The 13,510-nt window shown below is 51.6% G+C and overlaps 1 protein-coding gene across 3 annotated transcripts in view; it reads right to left on the bottom strand.

Annotated features, from left to right (window-relative positions):
* LOC118211221 (nuclear receptor coactivator 3-like) overlaps window positions 1-13,510 on the bottom strand; it is a 48,898-nt gene that overhangs the window by 28,136 nt on the left and 7,252 nt on the right. The window contains exon 2 of one of the 3 annotated variants that reach the window (XM_035388240.1): window positions 1,152-1,199. The exons of the other annotated variants lie outside the window; for them this stretch is intronic. The gene's annotated coding sequence lies outside the window, so the exon portion shown is untranslated. The remainder of the gene's footprint in view (window positions 1-1,151; window positions 1,200-13,510) is intronic. 3 annotated transcript variants of the gene reach the window in all.

The raw sequence follows: 13,510 nt of genomic DNA, 5'->3' as shown, positions 1-13,510 counted from the left end.
GAGAACCACTCACAGACGTACATTCATTCACTGATATTACGTAGCAGGACCCAGGAAAGTCCAGTTTCCAACCAGCGTTATTCAGTTCTTAGCATGTTTTTTTTGGTTTTATTTGATGGTTTAAGAATAGTATTTTAACTGAAGACAGGGAGACACAGTAAGACGCACAGACACAGTCAAAGGGGGGGGGGGGGGAGAAAATGAGGGATAGAGAGGAAGAGAGGAGGGAGGGCAGGAGTCAGAGCTTGCAGACATATGCTGAGCATGTGTGTACATGCGCCACAAAGCTATGTCAGGAGGAATAGAGCCTGCATTATCCACTCTTATACGCACCATTATCAGGAGCCAGAGCAGAGCTGCTCTACTGCACACGCTCAGAGCAGGACACTTTCAGACTGACTCAGCTGCGAAGACCATCAGCTGGGTAACCAGGGGTTACGTGCTGATGTAGGCACCAATAAATTCCCTTACAATCAGAACTCCCCCCCCCCCCGCCTTTACAGAACCAGAGAGAGTGTGGGGAGGGCACAGGGGGTTTCCACACAAATGGCACCAACTTTGACAGGAGACATATGTATGGCACAAGTCTGCATGAAACATTTTAGACATTATCCAACCCATTTACAGAGGTGTAAGACTGATTAAGGGAATAAGGTTCAATGGGCCCAAAACCAGTATCGGCCTAAGAATTTGAAAACACAATCCTGCACTCCTGAGCCCTAGGCCCTCAGCAGTACAGTACACTGTCCTAAAGTACGCTAAACAACACTATGCAATGCTACTCTATACTACCCCATACTAAATTAGATACATCCACTTCAAAGCAAGCCCTGTGTTTGTGCACAAAAGGTAAAGCCATCGAGAAAACTGTGTTCGTGTGTGTGCGTGCGCATGTGTGTGCGTGCGTGCACCTAAGTGTGTGTGTGGGTGTGTGCGTGCATGTGCGTGTCGTGCATGTGTGCGTGAGAGCATGTGCGTGCGCGTGTGTGTGTGTGTGGGTGTGTGCGTGCGTGTGTGTGGGTGTGTGTGGGTGTGTGCGTGCGTGTGCAGAGGAAAGAGGTGAATTGTGATACTGCTGGCTGCTAGCAGAGGGCACACAGTATGTCTCAGGTAATGTGGTAACATTCTCAGTAGGGATGTTAATCATTTACCTTTTTAAAGGAATTCAGTCAATGTTTCCAAGTCCAGCACATCTGACTCTAAAAACACAGATAGAAATTCTGTTTGTCTTTCATTTCTTCCTGTTTTAAAGGAGCAGTTCACACTATAGCCAAAGTTCTTAAAACAGAAAAAATTTCTCAAAACAGACTGACTCATTATGTAAGGTTCTACACCTTTAATCAGGTTCAGTGCCTGTGAGAAATGCCCTGAAACTACATCACAGTAAGTCCATTTCTCCTGTGAGTAATGCATACTGTTTAACAGGGAACAAAATCACAGTTGTTGACATCAGCCAAGCTGCATCAACACCAATAATTGTGTTTGCATTTTCCCATCTTCAAAACAATTTCCCGACTATGACAAAAATGACTTTACTCACATGGCATATCATTACCATACAATACAGAACCAGTTAAGCAGGGCGTACTAAGCGCACATTTATTTGAGCGATGCAGATGGCACGCAGAGTGCACACATTCAGTGAGTTCTGTATATCTTAAAGTATGTTTACAATGTGGATGCTATATTAACGTCCCTTCACGCAATGCATTCCACCAACATATGCTGGGTTATTCAGTTTAGACAACTAACTGCACTTTCCACCAGCTTTGGCCTATACTCTGTTTTTCAGTTAAAAGTACTGTCTGAACTTACAGTGCGTAAGAAGCACATCAATCATATGTCATTATGATTCCACACAGGTACAGTCAGGACTAATAACAACAGCTGGAGCAGTTCATACGCATCACGCAGATTATAGGTTTCGCACTCTTTTTCCCCAGGAACCACACCCACACTGTAGAAACCCTTACTGTGCACATCCACACAGTTGTTGACGGCATATTGTGTCTGTACAGTTTGACTGTACGCGTGTGTGTGTGTGTGCGCGCACAAGTGTGTGTGCTTGTGTGTTTGTGTACGTGTGCGCGCGTGTCAGTGTGTGTGTGTGTGTGTGGGGGGGGGTGTTATATGTACATGTGCATGTGTGTATGTGTGTGTGTGCGTGTGTGTGGGGGGGGGGGGGGTGTTATATGTACATGTGCATGTGTGCCTGTTTGGCCCCAGGCAGGGTGCTCTGTACAGTGCACAGAACTGGGCTTCAGTCCCTCATCCCCCCATGCAGACAGCTGTAATTTAGGGCTTTTGCTAACAATTCTCAATCAGGAATAGAAAATTATACCCCTCCTCAGAAAATTACACAGCTTCAAAACATTTGGTGGCACTATTTATAATCTAATTACAGGATGTGAATGAAGGGGCAGACGGGGCAGCGATTTTACGGCTCTGCAGAGCCAGGGGCCAGCGGTGTCTCTGGAGTCATCTCAGACCTAATTACTGTAATAGGGTCAATCAATGCATCCTGCCCACCCCGTTTGGAGTGGCTGCTGCTCGTCAGCCCGACGGGGCCCGCGTCCTACAGCACCGCGGCAGCAGCGAGCCTCGCCGAGCGGCCTCTAGTCCGGGCCAGAGCAGAGCGGACCCGGGCCGAACAGACCCGGGCCAAAACGACCCGCGCCGCACGCCACGGGCGCCGCGGCCTAACGGCTGCCGACGCCGTGCTTCGGAGGCCGAGCACTTTGCGAGGCAGGCAGAGAGAGCGTGGCACACAAACTCCCGTCGCTGCTAAAAGGAAAAAGAAAAGAAAACCACAATGGCCTCAACAGGAGCAGGGGCCCTGCACTAGTACGAGAAGGGACTATGGACCTAAATTACACTGCGCCGGTTTCACTGTCGACGTGCGCATCGCCCTGCCGGAAATGCCCTGCGGAGGCACTCGCGGCTGATGTTTCCATGGCGATTCCGAACAGCTTGGTACAACCTCGTACAGCACAGGAAACCTTCAGACCAGAGAGCCTTCCTGATTCCTGGCAGGTCGGCGAGGTCACAGGTACTGTATGAACAGAGCACCGGCATTCACCGCTACAAAAGAGACTCTGATTTTGGAGCTGTGCTTTGGTAGAGTAATGTACCCTACAGTCCATTCCTATCCTGCATGTGCCAGTGCCAAATGTGGCTGGGATTCAGACAAGCAGAGATACACCTGAGCACAGCCTCACCGCACCTCTCACACACCTCACTGCTCCAGAGTAACTCCATTAAATGGGTAACTGTAACCTACCGACACACTACCAGCAACCTGCCTACACACTACCAGTACCCTGCCTACACACTGCCTGCAACCTACCTACACACTACCAGTACCCTGCCTACACACTGCCTGCAACCTACCTACACACTACCAGTACCCTGCCTACAAACCTGCCTACACACAACCAGTACCCTGCCTACACACTGCCTGCAACCTGCTTACACACTACCAGTACCCTGCCTACACACTGCCTGCAACCTGCTTACACACTACCAGTACCCTGCCTACACACTGCCTGCAACCTGCCTACACACTACCAGTACCCTGCCTACACACTGCCTGCAACCTGCCTACACACTACCAGCACCCTGCCTACACACTGCCTGCAACCTGCCTACACACTACCAGTACCCTGCCTACACACTACCAGTACCCTACCTACACACTGCCTGCAACCTGCCTACACACTACCAGTACCCTGCCTACACACTACCAGTACCCTGCCTACACACTGCCTGCAACCTGCCTACACACTATCAGTACCCTGCCTACACACTGCCTGAAACCTGGCTACACACTACCAGCACCCTGCCTACACACTGCCTGCAACCTGCCTACACACTACCAGTACCCTGCCTGTGATCTACACACCACCTGCAATCTGCCTGCGTCTGCCTAGTCAATACCTGCAACCTGACAATGATCTGCCTGCAAACTGCCTACAATCTGCACCAGTAGCACCAGTCCACCGGCACAGTAATCTCAATTCGTATATCACAGACTTGCAAAATATTAGTGCTAGCCGTTAGCTTCAGCTGAACTTCAGAGACAATTTATATTGAAAGAATGGACATCTGGACTAAATCATTAACTGCTGTTCACCTACCAAAGTCCAAGCACACTAGATTTATGGGGAGAGCTATGCCAAAACGGGAAAATAATGCATTTAAGGAATTACAACCTAAAATCCCCCGTCCCAGTGTGGCTAGACTGACAGTGACCATGGTGCCGGAGAGCTACGCTGGATTCATTCCACAGCTCCACCATGGGAATGTCCAGTGCAGGAAGTCCTACCCTAGCCCACATTATTCCCTCACACGGAGGACTTCCTTCAGCTAAGAGTGGGGCTGGTGGGAGTGCTCGCAGCTTCACAGTAGCAGCCATGGTCATCTGAAAATCCAGCCAATCGCTGTGGCTGAAAAACCCGCTCAAATATCCCAACCTGGGAAAACTGTCTCCATTTTTACAGTAAAATCAGAGACACACACAATGCACAATGAGCATCCTCAGAGAGCACTAAAGGAGGAGCTGGTGGACAACACCATGGCAACAGTCATCCTTTGGCTTAAAATGACTGCCATTAGGAAAAGGGGGTCACATAAACCAACCCACCAACTCGTTTGTGGCACCCCGTCCCCCCCAAACCAAAAAACAGTTGACAGAGCCAAGAATCAGTCGTCAGTTTGACCAATTCTTTCCTTTGTTGGGTGCTTCAGAACAAAAAACCTCTTTAGAAAGTGGTTACATTTTCAGTTAATTGAGCCGATAATTATACATTGAGGTGAAATCAGATAGGGTTTTAACCAATGAAAATAAAGCATTTATGAAAAAAGGAAAGAAGGAAAATGACAAATTTTCCACCAGCAGTTGGACAGGTTTTGTGTCAATCTTTTGTCTGTCCTTCCCAAAGAGTTCATGGCTGTCAAGACAGACTACCATGCTGTCGCAAACACGCAAAAACACACACACGCACACACACGCACGCCCGCACGCACGCACGCACACACACACACACACACACACACACGCACGCACGCCCGCACGCACCTCCACCTCCTTGCTTGAATTGATGAGGTGCTTTGGCCAACTGCGGGAGGTGCATAACCATCCATTTCCACAGCGGGAGTGCATCCCACGCAGCGCATGTGTGAGTGTGTGTGCGTGTGTGTGTTCAGCATTTGGGAGGGTTTCTCACATTAGGGTGAATCAGCTCTATTTTTAAAACACCTGCAAAGTTGATGGCCATACAAAGAAAGCCCAGCCTTTGGACACTTGGCTTTCTCTTTTCTTTTTAAGTTAAAAAAAAAATGCTTTAGTCTTTGCTCACGTATAATGATGTGCACACTTGAGGGGGAAAAAAACACCATCGAGGACGGACATTTCAGCCTTCACAAGACTGGGATGTCCTGTGGTGCATGCAGTCACAGGCAGAAAAATGACAGCCAATCAGAGCCAATCACTGGCTGATCACAGCCAATCACAGCAAACCTCTCCTTCCAGGGGATTTACACACATGGGGAGAAGAGAAAGGTTGTTCAGAGGGGAAAGGAGCTATTTGAATCAAGGCTGCATTTTCAACCAAGGCTTCTCTTAGAAAGCATATCTAATATCCAACCCCCCACCATCCTGCCCTCCCATTTGCCAAAAAAAGAAGGTGATGATGAGTCCAGTAGAAAGAGAGAGAAAATGACGGGTAGAAACAGACTGGGCTGTGGGGCAGAAAATCTTAACCGCTGGAGAATCCAAATCACATCTAACTCCCACTCATCAATCACCCGCTCAAACAAAAGAGACAAAGAAAGGGCAGATAACTGCATGAAAGCACACACACACGCACACACATACGCGCACACACACACACAAACACACACACACACACACACATACACACACACACACACACAAACACACACATACACGCACGCACGCACACACACACACACACAGACACGCACACACACACACACACCCACGCACACACATGCAGAGAAACACAAACACACTCGCACACAAGCACAGCCAGACGCACAAACACACACAGACACACACACATATATGCACATAGAGAAGCATGCACAGACACGCGCACACACACACACACGCCCACAAATACACGCACACACACCCACGCATGTACAGAAACACAGACACGCACACACACAAGCACAGACACACACACGCATGCACAGGGATACACACACACAGACACACACTCACACAAATTATGCACACGTAGACAAAATTTCAAATGCCAACTCTTGACTACAGAAGAGAGGACTAACTCCACCTATCCTGCTTTAAACGGCCCCAGTGAACGGTCTGTGAAATAGTGTATTTGTTGTTGCTATCTGGCTGACTCTCCATAAGCGTGGAGCTCTGGGACTCTTTATCTAATGGACTGGCTCCTATGGGTGGAGTAATTAGATTCAAGAAGAAAAATGTCCAGGGGATGGCTAATGCGAAATCCATCCGTTAAGCAACCATATGGTGCCTTCGCCTGGCAGCCACTGCCAAGCCCCGGTGCCTGCCTCTCCCGCCCGCAACCTGTCCTTCCTCAAATCCATCATCATCATCCTCATCTTCAGCACAAAGCAGTCCAAATGCATAATGGCGAAGGGTAGATGTGTTTAACAAGCCAGAAACCCCTTAAAGCACCGCAGTGCTCAGAAAACAATAAAAACCATTTGGTTAGTAAACCAAAAGGCTGCTGCAGGATAATGTGAGATCCGAGGGGATTGGGAAGTACTACAAAATGAACCGCTGATCTTCAGTTTCTACTTCAGAAAAGACAGCTGCAGAAACACTGCGCACAGAAACACAGCGTACAGAAACACTGCGTACAGAAACACTGCGCAAAGAAACACTGCGTACAGAAACACTGCGCAAAGAAACACTGCGTACAGAAACACTGCGTACAGAAACACTGCGCACAGAAACACTGCGCACAGAAACACTGCGCACAGAAACACTGCGCACAGAAACACTGCGCACAGAAACACTGCGTACAGAAACACTGCGCAAAGAAACACTGCGTGCAGAAACACTGCGTGCAGAAACACTGCGCACAGAAACACTGCGCACAGAAACACTGCGCACAGAAACACTGCGCACAGAAACACTGCGTACAGAAACACTGCGCGCAGAAACACTGCGCACAGAAACACTGCGCACAGAAACACTGCGTACAGAAACACTGCGCACAGAAACACTGCGCGCAGAAACACTGCGCACAGAAACACTGCGTACAGAAACACTGCGTGCAGAAACACTGCGTGCAGAAACACTGCGCACAGAAACACTGCGTACAGAAACACTGCGTGCAGAAACACTGCGTGCAGAAACACTGCGCACAGAAACACTGCGCACAGAAACACTGCGTACAGAAACACTGCGCACAGAAACACTGCGCACAGAAACACTGCGCACAGAAACACTGCGCGCAGAAACACAGACGCAGAGAGACAAACACGTACACAAAACATACACTCACGTTTGCATACACGTGTGCTCCAACAAGTGTGCACACACACACACACACCACACACAGACAACACACACACACGGCCATAAACACACACACACACACACACAAACACAAACACAGCCATAAACACACACACACACACACACACACACAAACACAGCCATAAACACACACACACAGCAGTTGTACTGTGCCACCTTTCAAACAGAGGGGAACGAGAGCGTGTCAGAGGTGTGTGAGTTAATCAGGCCCCTCCCACCAGGCCAAAAGGTCCTTTTCTTTCCGCCACCGCCACCTCTCCGAACGGTGAACAGAAGTGGCGTAAAACAATTAGCGCTGGCCGCGCACGTGAGCCCGGCACGCCCCCTTCCCGGAGTCACAGGCAGGGCCGGGGCGGCCCACGCCAACCCGGGCCCTCCTCCGCACCTCCTCCGCACCTCCTCTAACAAAAGAAAACCTCGTACCTTCCTTTACATTTCTACTCTTTGGCCTTTAAACAGGGAGCCGTGTGTAATTATGCTGCAACGTTGAAAAGTCTGCATTCCTTTTGTCTTTCTTTCTCCTTTACCCTTTTCCATGCTCTTGCTCATGCTCTCTCTCCTCTCCTTTCCTTTCCCCACCCCTCCCCTCCCCTCTCTTTTCCTCCCCTCCCCTCCCTTCCCCTCCTCCTCCTCCCTCCCCCCCTCCCTGCGCTCTGTATAAACCCAGTGAGGTAGCGAGCGGAGCGGATTGCATTCTGCGCCTGTGCTGGGCGTGTGCGCCCAGCTCCCGCGGGGTCAAAAGTTTACAGTGGATTTCATTTCACCTTTCCTCAGCCAATCAGAGCACGGCACTGCCGCTGCCGCTGAACTATGACCCCGCTGGAGGAATTCAGCTCCAGAGATCTGCCCCCTCCCTTCTGTCTCGCTTTCGGCTCCTTCCTCTAAAAAACCAAAGAAGAAAAGACACAGTGCGGAGCAGGGTGTAAGGCGCACACACACAGACACAGACACACACAGACACACACACAGACACAGACACACAGACACACACACAACTGTAATAGATATATATGAAATTTTATGGAACAGACATTTGTCAAAGCAGCATGGTGAATTCAAAGTGCATTGTTACTGGTTATGAAAACAGAGGGAGAAAGAGCCCTGTATGTACCCAACTGCTGCAGTGCACACCCATTTCTTCTGGGAAAGACACACTGTTACAGTCTGCAAACCCTGCATGTGTGGAAGGCACCGAACACGCTCGATCATAAGAGTCTCCCTTCTGTACTCTCACACGGCTGCTTTATTCTTCCTCCAGCAGCTCCAGGTGCTCCTGAGGGGGGAGCAGAGTTCAGCGGAGACAGAGTTACAGTAACGGAGAGAGAGCCCGCCCACACCTCCGCAGCCCTGGGATGACAGAGAAAGGGGCGGAGCCAAACGCAGAGCCCTGCTAATCTACGCGCGGCCGCGGGCAGCCATCGCCTCGACAACAACACCAGCAGCGGCACTCGGGAACGGCGGGACGACGCGCAGTCTACGCCCCTGCCCCTCGTTACAGTAAACACAGGGCTACCCGACGGCCCGCCGTCTCCCTAAAAAGTGCTCTGCTGCTCCGCTGAGCCGCCTCGCTGAAAATCATTTCCTGTATTTTTAGCGTGAAAAAAAAAAAAGTGTACAACGCACTCCTGTCTTGCAAAGACCGCTTCAGTTCTACACACTTCTCCGCTGGCGTCTGACGGAAAAACATCTCATTTTAATAAAGCGCGTTTTTTGTCCAGCTGTTCAGTCTGTGTCATCGGCCCTTTCAAATTCTTCCTGTGGTTCGAGTGTGGAGGAGAGCTGTTGGCTCCCACTGCACAACTACATACATATTTATAATAAAGAAAAACAAATATCACCAAATTTGTTTACAAGACCGAGAAACTGAGTGCTATGCAAAGGCTTGAAGCACTATCTTTTTATAGTAGCCTGTATGATAACAAAAGGAAATATTTACAGAGTGAAAGAAGGAAACTGTGCCCAGCTGACCCCATGGCTTCCAGCACGCTGAAGAGGAAGCTCAGCCGCGTTGCGATAAAGGCATTCTTTTTCTGCACTTCGCTTTCGCTTCCATACAGACAGAAATCAATATCCAGTCATCAATATCCATGCACTCTGATGTTACCCTGATCTACTTTCACAGGGCCACCCCCAGAACACGGCATCATGGCATTGGGCCTAATGGGCAAAGCAGGGTTTTTTGAAAAAAAAAGGTCTTTCAGTTCAGAATGTCTTTTATTTGAATGTACACCTTGCATTCTACAGGCTGGCTGAGGACCCCTTCCTTTCACAATCGACGCAAGGAGGAGAGCGCTGCTGTGCGTCAGAAACATGGCGCACAGTTCAAGTGCGAGACAGTCGGTCACCTGTCAGAGAAACCGCAGCTGATAAGCAAAACATTCCCCGGCCCCCCTGTGCCGCTGCGGCTATCTGCACACTCACAGTGTGAGGTAAACACCTGCAGAACGTGTAGCTCGCGCTCAGTTCCCCTCATCTGACCTCGGCCTGACAGACCCCCGTACCACAGGCTCCAGAGCTCGGTCCCCAGCGAAGGCCTCTAACTGCTGCAGAAACAGCACGCGCTAGCTTGCTACCGTTAGAGTGCACTGACACCAGCACAGAAGCGGAGTGTCTGAATGAACACAAACAGCACCAGTGTGCCGGCCCGCACGCAGCGCGGTCTTCAGAAGGAAAAGGAGGGTGTGTGAGATAACCTCTGACCCCTCCTGAGGACAGGAACAGGGCCAGTCCACGCGCCGGGGTCGAGCGGCTGGTTTCTGGGCGGACGGTACAGGCCGTGCCGATGGCTCGGTCTCTGCACTGACCACCCATCCCAGAACACACTGCTCTGGGGCTCATTTCCAGGCCAGGAGCAGGCTGGGAGTATTTCAAAAGCCTGTCCCATTAGCGAAGGCAGCAGCCAGCCCTTCTCACTGTGATGTCACAGCAGCAGAGCTGCGCAGCCTCTGCAGTGGAGAAGCACGCTTTCAGAGCAGTGGGCCACGCAGCTGGCCAGAGGAGACTGTAAGGCAGGGGATCCCCTGGGTGCTAAAACCCTCCCTCTGTGGCCCTCACAGCAGCCCCCTGTATCTCCACACAGGACTGCCAGCCACAGACAGCACTCCGGTCTTACTGAACACGACTGAAGAACAAAAGACGAGAAGACCTGTGTACCAACATGTCTCTGGAACCCACACACAAAGTCTACGAGCACCATGAAACTGTCCATTTTCTAGAACATTCAAACGATAGTAAGAACATGACTTTGGTGGACTTCCTGCTCCACATTCCACCGTCATCTGCATCAACGCCAAAAGCCCGCGGCAGCGGAGGATCAGGTTTCAGCCGAGGTGGTGGGGGGGGGGGGGGGCGTGGTCTCCTTCCCCCAGTTTAAATGACAATAGCGACTCCAGCAGCGGCGAGCCGAGCCGAGCCGAGCCGAGCCGAGCCGAGCCGAGCGCGGGGGCCGGTTTATGACAGCGCGCCTCCGTGGAGACGGGTCAGCGCTGGGGAACACGTCTCCAGTTCGCGCCCGTGTCACTGCTCCCGCAGTCCCATCGCAGATCTGTTCCGCCGTCAGTAACGAGCCCGAGACCGTTTAACAGACTGGCACCAAGGCCAGCAAGGCCAGCAAGGCCAGCAAGGCCAGCAAGGCCAGCAAGGCAGGCAGGCTCTGAGCAGCAAGCTGCCAGCCAATCAGGGCCACCGGAGCGCTCATCCCAGACGCTGTTTATTTACTCCATTATTCATCGCCTCTTCAGGTGCCTGAGTAAACTCCAGCAATTCATTTACTCGGTCGGCCATTACTCAAATGAACCCAAACGCATTTTACAGCTGAGGGCTCATTTCGAGGGCTGAACTCGTTATTAACATTATTATTTTTTAAGTCGTCTAACACCGCGTAAGAGTCTTCAGCCGGCTGCGATGGCGAGAGCGGGAGAGCGAAAGCTTTCTGTGCACTTTTTCTTCCCCCCCTGACGTGCGGTGTTCTTTATCTGTAGGGTTTAAGTCCACTGGGATTCCTCGGGTTAATGAGCCAACGAGATAGCGCGTGCCCAGGAGCGGCGGGCTGTCACCGGTGAGCGATGCGGCTCTCCGCCGCTCGGCGGCCTTCCGAGGGACGCGGCGGAGGTGTTCACACCGGCGGCCGCCGGAGGGCCGCTTCATTACGACGCTTTACCTCTAAACCCACACGAGGCTCTTTTCCTGCTCCGCCTCGGGCCTCTGTCCCCTGTTCCCCTCCGCACGGTGCTCATCGGTCACAGGAACAGACCGGAGATAAACAACAGCCCGTAACGTGGGTCCAACCGTCCGTAGGAAAGGAGGACAGACGTACGGACAGTCAGCGCCTCCCCCCTGCGCAGTCAGACACGTCAGGGCCCGCGTCGAGTGACTGCGTCTGCCCCTGTCGGTTACGGCGAAGCTAATATGCTAACAGGTACACTGTGAAGCTAGCGTGACGCATTCGAGCATGCGCTTCAGCTGATGCTAACCCGGTAACCCCCGTGACTCCACACGTCCCTTCTCACAGAGCTAGGGTGGGCTGGAGCCTCTCCAGTTTACAGCGTGAGGCTATGCGGGTTGGCGGGGAAGCTCTGTCGGCACGGCGACAGGCGACCGTGTGACACGTGGAGACGGCCGGCGTCTCATCAGCGTTGGGGTCTGCGGTTCGGGGTACCCGCGCCAGCAACCTGCGATGGCCCGACGGCGGTCCAGCTCCGGAAAGGTCAAACAACACCTGGGGCTTCAGGTGAATTATTGATGTAGTTGTGGTGGTGTCCCCCCCCCCATCTGTGCTGTTCCTCTCCACGCTCACAGACGGCCCTGTGCTGGTATTTATAGCACACCGAAAGAGCACAGCAGACTCTGTTCGCTCTCATGAAGTTTCAGCTTAATACAGGCTAAATATACGCATTTCCCCTTCTGAGTGGACGGAGGGAGTCTGGGGGGGCGGAGCCAAACGTTGGGCTATTCCTGGCAAAATGAGCGATCTGTTGCATCTGGGAACACAGACAAAGAATGCGATGCGGAGCTATGCAGCACGGCATCATTGCAGTCATACCAGCTCCCGGGTCTGCGGAATGCCAACGTGTCCCCCCCCCGTGCCAACCCCCCCTCTTAGAGTACAGACACTGCTCTCTCTGCTGCTGTCTCTCTCTCTCTCTCTCTCAATCTCACTTCATGTACTCTATTGGTATGATACAATCAATATGCACATATTGTCAAAACATAAACCGCCAGAAAAGATCATGTGCAAGGCAAGAAATCACAAACCATTTGAAATACAGCAACAATGACAGTACTACAAGCAGCCTAGTAAACAGCCCAATCAGGAGCTGCCACCTTAAATCTTTTTCCATTAGGACCACAATTCCTAATAAAACTCTCTGTACCATACACACAGTGAAAAGGCAATGATGCTAATTAAAATGTCTCGCTCTCTCTCTCTCGCTCTCTCTCTCTCGTCCGCGCTGAGAGCCTGAGGAACAGCACACTCTCCACGGCCCATTTCACCTGCGGAACAGGCCCCAACCGCTCCGTCGCCACGGACACGGTGCCCACACGTCACAGCCCATCTCCATCACATCCGTCACTCTGTCCCTCTGCCCCAGCAGCCCAGGGCAGCCACTCCCTCGCTTCTCACCCTGCGCGTAGCACATCACAGTGTGCGTGTGCGTGTGTACGTGTGCATGTGCATGTGTGTGAGTGTGTGCGTGTCTGTGCGTATGTGTGTGTGTGTGTCTGTTTGTGCGTGTGCGTGTGTGTGTGCCTGCGTGTGTGCCGGGGCATGTGCATGTGTGCGCGCGTGTGTATTTATGCGCCTGTGTGTGTCTGCATGCGTGTGTGCGTGCACATGTGTGCGTGTGTGTCTGTGTACGTGTGTGCGTGCGCACATCCTCTTTAACAGGAAGCTGAACAGCTGTGCACACACGAAGCACGTACACCCTTCCTAGAAAGCCAGTACCTAGTGAGTGT

Source organism: Anguilla anguilla, chromosome 13 (assembly GCF_013347855.1).
Source record: "Anguilla anguilla isolate fAngAng1 chromosome 13, fAngAng1.pri, whole genome shotgun sequence".
NCBI classification, from domain to species: Eukaryota; Metazoa; Chordata; class Actinopteri; order Anguilliformes; family Anguillidae; genus Anguilla; species Anguilla anguilla.
Note: the sequence above shows the minus strand (reverse complement) of the source record. Positions and strands in the feature narration are given on the sequence as shown.